The following is a 10,000-nucleotide window of genomic DNA, read 5'->3' as shown; positions in this document are numbered from 1 at the left end:
ACTGGGATACAGGCACACTGGGATACAAGGACACTGGGATACTGGGATACTGTGATACAGGCACACTGGGATACAAGGACACTGGGATACTGGGATACTGTGATACAGGGACACTGGGATACAAGGACACTGGGATACTGGGATACAGGCACACTGGGATACAGGCACACTGGGATACTGGCACACTGGGATACAGGGACACTGGGATACAGGCACACTGGGATACAGGGACACTGGGATACAGGCACACTGGGATACAAGGACACTGGGATACTGGGATACTGTGATACAGGGACACTGGGATACAAGGACACTGGGATACTGGGATACAGGGACACTGGGACACAGGGACACTGGGATACGAGGACACTGGGATAAATGATGTTTGTGTGTTAAACAAGTGTTTTAAATTGGAGAGCTGCTGAACAGGCAGGAAGCATCTTAACACAGATTATAGAGATAGCACACACACACACACAAACACACACACACTAATCCCTGCTGCCTCATTACTGCGGTATGTCTTCAAGTCATCACACACACACACACACACACACACACACACACACACACACACACACACACACACATATCTTCAAACAATAATCCTATGAATATGATCAGGGATTTGGGCCACAACACTAATCAGTCTGACATCTCTGGACAGGGATTACACACACACACCCAGACACACACTCTCTCTCACACACACACACACACACACACACACACACACACACACACACACACACACTCACACACCCAGACACACACTCTCTCTCACACACACACACTCTCACACACACACTCACACACACACACAGTTAATCTCCTGTTTTATAATCTGTTGTCAGAGAGATAATTTAGTTAACCTGAAGAACTTTTCGATTTAACGAAGACAGAAACACACAACGACCTGCTGCTGCCGGGGTGATGCTCTGTTGCCACGACAATGGTCAGGTGACACCTTCAGGTGCCCCCCATCAAACCCCGACCCTCCTTAGCAATCTGACGGTAAAACTTTACTGATTGAAAGGTGTGCTGCTGGTGTGCTTCCTGGAGGGCGTGGCCTGGCTGTGACTGGACAGAAACGAGGTCATGTGACTCTAAATTTAAAAACATTTATTTTACACCAAATCATCAGCGTTTTCCAGGACGACCACATCAAAGAACGTCTTGTTTATAGTCATTCTGCCGTGCCGTGATGTTTAACACGGCGGTGTGTAGGATTATGGGAAATGCTGTTTGTTAAAGAAAGCTAAAATCATGAATATTATGATAGCGGAATCAGATCGTTCTGATTGAAGCCACACGAGTTCCTGCAGAGGAAGTCAATGGATCTGTTGTCGCTAAAATTGATAAAAATGTCAATGAAGTTCTGAATGAGGTTGTCCTACTTCTGCATCAGATGTTCTGGTTTCAAAGTGTTTTTAGTAAATAGTAAAACTGATTTTGTGTGTGTGTGTGTGTGTGTGTGTGTGTGTGTGTGTGTGTGTGCATCCTATGGTGAGTTCAGGGGCCGGGGGAGATTTGGATCTCTGTCACAGAGCTGCTCTCAGAGCCACAAAGCTTCCATCTCATCTCACACGTTAAACAAAAGGAGTCTTAATCCGCCTCCTCTAATCCCCGTTGGGTTTGCAGACGCTGCGTCTCAAGGCGGCACATTAATCCCAGAAGCCACCGGGGCCGATCGCAGCGTCTCAGCCCGTCGGGATCTGTTCGCTAACGGCGTTAATCCAGCCGGACCACAAACACATGGAGGAAGTGCTGCTTTATTAAGTGGAAAACTGGAACTTTCCTCCGTCTGTTGCTGCAGATAATTCGCAGCTCTGATGTGGATTTATGGGCAGATTAAAGAGAACAAAGATTTCTGCATTTTTTAAATTACTGAAATACAAACATGAAGCATGAAAGTGCAGCCGGGAGGTGAGCGTGAAGAAAGAGACACAGAACACGAAGAGCAGATTCAGGAATTCAGACGAGAGATTAACGACATGTTTTATTCATTTTTATGTAGCTGCAACATAAAAAACATCACATGTGGAACATGAAGAGGAGGAGGAGGTCATGGAGGACTCTCAGAGCCTCCTCTTCATCATGAGTGGACTGCGCTCATCAGTGTAATACATGTATACTGCACATACGTAGATAGATACTGTAAATAGACTGTACCTATATATACTACATTAAAGAGCTTTGTCGAATATTTGATTCTGATTGGTCAATTACAGCCCTCTGTTGCTACGGACGACATTCTGATAGTGGATGCAATAACATCCATTTCAAATCAACATCGTGTATTAGCGTGATAATTTACTGGGAGCAGCGCTGTCACTGCTAAAGGACCTAGTTAAAGTTTATCCTATGGTCACCTGCTGAAGAAAACCTCTCACCACCATTTGTTTATGTTTATAAACAATTTATGTTTTTCACAGCCGGTAACACCTGGGGGTCTGACTAATACCCGGAACATCACCATCCCATTAAGTTCTCATGGAAACGTTGTTCACTCCTCCAGGAAATAGGACGAATCATAGATACAACGTGACTGTGACTGTGACTGTTAGCCACAAAGCTAACCTTATGCTAGCAAGAGTCAATGTAAACATGCTGCATACAGTTGACATCAGTAAACAAACTTTCACTGTATCTTAAACAAGACCAGCTAGCTAACCAGCTAGGTCACCATCCCCAAATCAACATGAAGACTGCCATGAACAAATGATCGGCCGTGTGTAGCATTACCGTCGCTGCAGCCTGAAGATCAGTGATCATTAATGTAAACTGACGTAAACAGAGAGTGATCATGTGATCCAAACTCTCAGAGGAGATCAGTTTACTTCCTGCAGCTTGTGTCTCCATCCTGTGGTGTCCAGGATGAGGACCTGAAGGAGGACACTCTCTGTAGGGAATAGCTTCTGTATAGCAGCACATCCTAACTAACGCTGTGTATAAATACAGCGTATCTAGAGACACGGGTCATGAAGTGTTTCAGTGCCCCCCCTACTAAAACCTAAACATTTGAAGATGTCATGTTCTGCTCATCTTCAGCTTCCTTCACATGTTGTAATGTCCAAACACACCTCTGCTCTGTCCACACTGTTTTAGCAGCCCAGCTTAGCCTCGCTCCACCTTCAACACCTCATTAGCAGAGCTAGCGTTAGCCACATAGTGATGGAGGGCAGCGAGGTGGACTCTCAGAGGACGGGACAGTCGGCCTGCTGAATGGACGGGGGAGGTCACGTGATCCACAGATTCCTGCTTGTGACATCACAAGGCGGGCCAAATCTAAACAGTACTGTGAGTCTGAGGGTCTGTAGACACACCGAGGACACATGATTATGTTGGGAAGTGAAAGCAGTAAACCCACCGTGACGGTCTGACAGGAAAAACCAAAGGAAAATACAAAGTGATGAAAGATTCAAAACTCTTATTAAAAAAGATGTAATGATTTAAAGTGAGGGCAGGAGAGGAAAATGATCAAACTCACAGACCGATCGTCTGCTTCCTGTTTGATGGCTGCAAACAGGAAACAGCTCCAGGAGTTAGACAGTGTCAACTCCACACACACACACACACACAGCAGGAGCTGACAGGCTCAATGTGACCACACACCGCTGAGAACACTAACACTGTTAAAGGTTACTGTGTGTGTGTGTGTGTGTGTGTGTGTGTGTGTGTGTGTGTAGCAGCTAAATTGGCTTAAGAAGCAGCCTGAGAACAGACAAGAAGTCATATGATCTCCTTCACACACACACACACTCAGCTTCTTACAGTTCAGTTTGTTTCCAAACTTCAGGGAGCATGACACTGAATTTGTTTCTTCAACAAATTACCAACATGCCACACCACGACCTCACCACTGCACTGCAATTCAGGTCAGCTGTGATATTATAATATCATACAGACTGATACCGACCAATCAGAGGACGCTTCTTTACAGACTGATACCGACCAATCAGAGGACGCTTCTTTACAGACTGATACCGACCAATCAGAGGACGCTTCTTTACAGACTGATACCGACCAATCAGAGGACGCTTCTTTATACAGACTGATACCGACCAATCAGAGGACGCTTCTTTATAGACTGATACCGACCAATCAGAGGACGCTTCTTTACAGACTGATACCGACCAATCAGAGGACGCTTCTTTATACAGACTGATACCGACCAATCAGAGGATGCTTCTTTACAGACTGATACCGACCAATCAGAGGACGCTTCTTTATAGACTGATACCGACCAATCAGAGGACGCTTCTTTACAGACTGATACCGACCAATCAGAGGACGCTTCTTTATAGACTGATACCGACCAATCAGAGGACGCTTCTTTATACAGACTGATACCGACCAATCAGAGGACGCTTCTTTATAGACTGATACCGACCAATCAGAGGACGCTTCTTTATAGACTGATACCGACCAATCAGAGGACGCTTCTTTATACAGACTGATACCGACCAATCAGAGGACGCTTCTTTATAGACTGATACCGACCAATCAGAGGACGCTTCTTTATACAGACTGATACCGACCAATCAGAGGACGCTTCTTTACAGACTGATACCGACCAATCAGAGGACGCTTCTTTACAGACTGATACCGACCAATCAGAGGACGCTTCTTTACAGACTGATACCGACCAATCAGAGGACGCTTCTTTACACGGACTGATACCGACCAATCAGAGGACGCTTCTTTACAGACTGATACCGACCAATCAGAGGACGCTTCTTTACAGACTGATACCGACCAATCAGAGGACGCTTCTTTACACGGACTGATACCGACCAATCAGAGGAGGCTTCTTTACAGACTGATACCGACCAATCAGAGGACGCTTCTTTACAGACTGATACCGACCAATCAGAGGACGCTTCTTTACACGGACTGATACCGACCAATCAGAGGACGCTTCTTTACAGACTGATACCGACCAATCAGAGGACGCTTCTTTACAGACTGATACCGACCAATCAGAGGACGCTTCTTTATAGACTGATACCGACCAATCAGAGGACGCTTCTTTATAGACTGATACCGACCAATCAGAGGACGCTTCTTTACAGACTGATACCGACCAATCAGAGGACGCTTCTTTATAGACTGATACCGACCAATCAGAGGACGCTTCTTTACACAGACTGATACCGACCAATCAGAAGACGCTTCTTTATAGACTGATACCGACCAATCAGAGGACGCTTCTTTATAGACTGATACCGACCAATCAGAGGACGCTTCTTTACAGACTGATACCGACCAATCAGAGGACGCTTCTTTACACGGACTGATACCGACCAATCAGAGGACGCTTCTTTACAGACTGATACCGACCAATCAGAGGACGCTTCTTTACAGACTGATACCGACCAATCAGAGGACGCTTCTTTACACAGACTGATACCGACCAATCAGAAGACGCTTCTTTATAGACTGATACCGACCAATCAGAGGACGCTTCTTTATAGACTGATACCGACCAATCAGAGGACGCTTCTTTATACGGACTGATACCGACCAATCAGAGGACGCTTCTTTATAGACTGATACCGACCAATCAGAGGACGCTTCTTTATACGGACTGATACCGACCAATCAGAGGACGCTTCTTTATAGACCTTCTTTATAGACTGATACCGACCAATCAGAGGACGCTTCTTTATAGACTGATACCGACCAATCAGAGGACGCTTCTTTATAGACTGATACCGACCAATCAGAGGACGCTTCTTTATAGACTGATACCGACCAATCAGAGGACGCTTCTTTACACAGACTGTGAAGGTCTGCTGGGTCTGATGACAAACAAGATGCATCGTCTGCATAAAAACGGACATTAACATGCTGATCTGGATACCTGTCAAGTATGTGCAGAGTAACCAGCAGGGGGCGGGTACGGACCCCCCATCAGCCATTTAGAGATCAACAAACCACCAGGTTCAAATAAGCATTTGTTAGGGTTTGCTGATCTTTGTCGCCATGGTTACAGCTACAGACACGTGGTTACAGTTAATGGTCAGTAAGTGAGTTTCCATTCACCAGATTGGAAAATAAAAAATAAATATTTCTTTGAAGAGCTGAAAACATGAGATGTGGGGAGTGATGAGGAGGCTGTGACCTTCCTCACGTTGACACATGAAACTAACAGAATGTTTCCTCTGGCTGTGAGGACGTTTCAGTCAGCTGAAGGGGGATCAGACAGACAAACGACTGAGACAGAAAGACAGAGAGAGGAAGAAAGAAGACGAAGAAGAAGGGAAGTAGAACATAAAAGAAGAGGAAGTAAAAGAAGTGAAGAGGAAAGGAAAGAAAAGACGTGAAGGAAAGAAATAAAGGCAGGAAGTCTCAGAGGTTTGAGGGGAGATAATTAACTCACTAAGGACCCTCAACACACACACACACACACACACACACCTGACTTCACTGTGTGTGTGTTTAATCTGTGAGCTTCATTAAAACCCTGACGAGACAGAACAAAGAGCTGACTGCACCTGAACACACACACTGTAAAACACACACACACACACTGTAACACACACACACACTAATATACACACACACACACACACACACACACACACACACTGTAACACACACACACACACACTGTAACACACACACACACACACACACACACACACACACACACACACACACACTGTAACACACACACACACTAATATACACACACTGTAACACACACACACACACACACACACACTCATATACACACACTATAACACACACACTGTAACACACACACACTGTAACACACACATACACACATACACACACACACACACACACTGTAACACACACACACACATACACACACACACACACACACACACACTGTAACACACACACACACAGGAGGAAAAGGTAAAGTCCTGAATCAGCGACAGTCCTGAACCTGGACACACCAGGTCATTGGGGAGTGTGTACAGTGTGTACAGTGTGTTCAGTGTGTACAGTGTGTACAGTGTGTTCAGTGTGTACAGTGTGTACAGTGTGTGTGTGTGTGTGTGTGTGTGTGTACAGTGTGTTCAGTGTGTACAGTGTGTGTACAGTGTGTACAGTGTGTGTGTGTGTGTGTGTGTACAGTGTGTGTGTTGCTGAGTTAACAGTAGTGCTCTAATTACAGACACCTCTCTCTCCCTTTGCTTCAGCTTTCAGGTTTAAAGGACCAATCTACTGTTCTGTATGACATGATTTAAACGAGGGGAAGTAAAAGCACCACAGAGAGACTGACGAACCTTCCAAGGCTAAAAACAATTAGAGTCAATAAACCCACAAACCACCGACTAAACATTTGAACACTGTCGCCCCCGACGACCAGGCACGCTCATTAGCCTCGCTCCATCACCGAGGTTATTAGGGCGTGGCGGCCATCTTGGACCCAGGCCTCGGAGACTTTAATTTCATTCTCTGCTGCTTCTCTCTCTCTCTCTCTCTCTCTCACACACACACACACACACACACACACACACACACACACACACACACACACACACACACACACACACACACACACACACACACACACACACACACACACCGTGCCCCCACAGCCCTCCATATGTGCAGCAGAGAGGGACAGGAGGGGAAATCCAACACACCCCGAGGCTGCAGACACACTGACAGTTACTATTTTGTTTTGTTTGGATCCAGTCAGACATCATCATCATCACCACCATCACCACCATCACCATCATCACCATCATCATCATCACCACCACCACCATCATCATCACCATCATCACCACCACCATCATCACCATCATCATCATCACCATCATCATCATCATCATCATCACCACCACCATCATCATCACCATCATCATCATCATCATCACCATCAATCATCATCATCATCATCACCATCATCACCACCACCATCATCATCATCATCACCACCATCATCACCATCACCATCATCACCATCATCATCATCATCATCACCACCATCATCACCATCACCATCACCACCATCATCACCATCATCATCATCATCATCACCACCATCACCACCATCATCATCATCATCATCACCATCAATCATCATCATCATCATCACCATCATCACCATCATCATCATCATCATCACCACCATCATCATCACCACCACCATCATCATCACCATCATCACCATCATCATCATCACCATCATCATCACCACCACCATCATCATCATCACCATCACCACCATCATCATCACCATCACCATCATCACCATCACCACCATCATCATCACCATCATCATCATCACCATCACCATCATCATCACCACCATCATCACCATCACCATCATCATCACCACCATCATCACCATCATCACCACCATCATCATCACCATCATCATCATCATCATCACCATCAATCATCATCATCATCATCATCACCATCATCATCATCATCACCATCACCATCATCATCACCACCATCATCATCATCACCATCATCATATTACTGTCTGTCTCTACTGTATCTGTCTCTACTGTCTCTGTCTCCACTGTCTGTCTCTGTCTCTACTATATCTGTCTCTACTGTCTCTACTGTCTGTCTCTACTGTATCTGTCTCTACTGTCTCTGTCTCTACTGTCTGTCTCTGTCTCTACTACATCTGTCTCTACTGTCTCTACTGTCTGTCTCTACTGTATCTGTCTCTACTGTCTCTGTCTCTACTGTCTGTCTCTGTCTCTACTATATCTGTCTCTACTGTCTCTACTGTCTGTCTCTACTGTATCTGTCTCTACTGTCTCTACTGTCTGTCTCTGTCTCTACTGTATCTGTCTCTACTGTCTCTGTCTCTGCTGTCTGTCTCTGTCTCTACTGTATCTGTCTCTACTGTCTCTGTCTCTGCTGTCTGTCTCTGTCTCTACTATATCTGTCTCTACTGTCTCTACTGTCTGTCTCTGTCTCTACTGTATCTGTCTCTACTGTATCTGTCTCTACTGTCTCTAATGTCTCTGTCTCTACTGTCTCTTATGTCTCTACTGTCTGTCTCTGTCTCTAATGTCTCTACTGTCTCTAATGTCTCTACTGTCTGTCTCTGTCTCTACTATATCTGTCTCTACTGTCTCTACTGTCTGTCTCTGTCTCTACTGTATCTGTCTCTACTGTCTCTGTCTCTACTGTCTCTTATGTCTCTACTGACTCTACTGTCTCTACTGTCTCTTATGTCTCTACTATATCTGTCTCTACTGTCTGTCTCTGTCTCTACTATATCTGCCTCTACTGTCTCTACTGTCTGTCTCTGTCTCTACTATATCTGTCTCTACTGTCTCTACTGTCTGTCTCTGTCTCTACTGTATCTGTCTCTACTGTCTGTCTCTGTCTCTACTGTCTCTAATGTCTCTGTCTCTTCTGTCTCTTATGTCTCTACTGTCTCTACTGTCTGTCTGTCTCTACTATATCTGTCTCGACTGTCTCTACTGTCTGTCTCTGTCTCTTATATCTGTCTCTACTGGCTCTACTGTCTGTCTCTGTCTCTACTATATCTGTCTCTACTATATCTGTCTCTACTGTCTGTCTCTGTCTCTACTGTCTCTAATGTCTGTCTCTGTCTCTACTGTATCTGTCTCTACTGTCTCTAATGTCTCTACTGTCTGTCTCTACTGTCTCTGCCTCTACTGTCTGTTTCTACTGTCTCTACTGTCTCTAATGTCTGTCTCTGTCTCTACTGTCTGTCTCTACTGTGTCTACTGTCTCTACTGTCTGTACCTGTCTGTCTCTTCTGTCTCTACTGTCTCTACTGTCTGTCTCTACTGTCTCTTATGTCTCTACTGTCTGTCTCTGTCTCTGTCTCTACTGTCTGTCTCTGTCTCTACTGTCTCTTATGTCTCTACTGTCTGTCTCTGTCTCTAATGTCTCTACTGTCTGTCTCTGTCTCTAATGTCTCTACTGTCTGTCTCTGTCTCTACTGTCTCTGTCTCTACTGTCTGTCTCTGTCTCTACTGTCTCTTATGTCTCTACTGTCTGTCTCTGTCTC

General features: G+C 45.2%; 1 protein-coding gene across 1 annotated transcript in view; it reads right to left on the bottom strand.

The window, feature by feature from the left end:
- LOC139220946 (receptor-type tyrosine-protein phosphatase mu-like) overlaps positions 1–10,000 on the bottom strand; it is a 121,463-nt gene that overhangs the window by 108,383 nt on the left and 3,080 nt on the right. The window lies entirely within an intron of this gene.

The sequence above is a fragment of the Pempheris klunzingeri genome, chromosome 21 (assembly GCF_042242105.1).
Source record: "Pempheris klunzingeri isolate RE-2024b chromosome 21, fPemKlu1.hap1, whole genome shotgun sequence".
NCBI lineage: Eukaryota > Metazoa > Chordata > Actinopteri > Acropomatiformes > Pempheridae > Pempheris > Pempheris klunzingeri.
Note: the sequence above shows the minus strand (reverse complement) of the source record. Positions and strands in the feature narration are given on the sequence as shown.